Consider the following 870-nt stretch of genomic DNA (forward strand, 5'->3'; position numbering starts at 1 on the left):
AGCAACCGGCACCACATCTTGGTCTGGCACCCCCGCGCTCACCTGCCTCCATCCTACCATGGCCTCTGGCTGCCATGTTTCATGCTCTGCTGCCTGCTGCCGATGCCCATGTTTTGCACGCACGCCCTGGTGGTCAGTGCACATCATAGTGACCGGTTATCTGTTGTTCTGCTGTTCAGTCTATTTGCATATTAGCCTTTTATTATATAGGATAATTAATATACCATAAAATTCATTAATTTAAAGTATATAATTAAATGGTCTTGATATCATTCACAGAGTTGTACCAGTATCACCACAATCTAAGTTTAACATTTTCATCACCCCAAAAGAAACCTATACCTAGTCGCAATCACTCATTCTCTCCTTTCCCTCAGCTCTCAGCAACTACTTTCTGTCTCTAGATATGTCTGCAGAGATTTGCCTATATATGGTCTTTTCTGATTGGCTTCTTTCAGTTAATATAATTATTTCATGCTCCTCCGTGTTGTGGCATGCATTAGTATTTCATTCCTTTTGAATTGCCAAATAACATTTTATTATGGTAGGCAGATATGCCACATTTTGGTTATCCATTTCATGGATAAACATGTTAATGGACTTTTGGGTAGTTTCTAGTTTTTAGCTGTTATGAATAATACTACAAAGAACATTTGTGTCAAAGTTTTACATGGATATATAGTTTTCTTCCTCCTGATATATACCAAGAGTGGAATTGCTAGATCAGATGGTTACTCTATATTTAACAATTCAAGAACTGTCAGACTGTTTTTCAAAGTGTGCATCATTTTGCATTCCTACTAGTATGGGGGCTGCAATTTCCTATTTCTTAGCAAATACTTATAACTGTAATATGCAAATTAGGCCAGG

Source organism: Myotis davidii, unplaced genomic scaffold (genome assembly GCF_000327345.1).
Source record: "Myotis davidii unplaced genomic scaffold, ASM32734v1 scaffold1404, whole genome shotgun sequence".
Lineage (NCBI taxonomy): Eukaryota > Metazoa > Chordata > Mammalia > Chiroptera > Vespertilionidae > Myotis > Myotis davidii.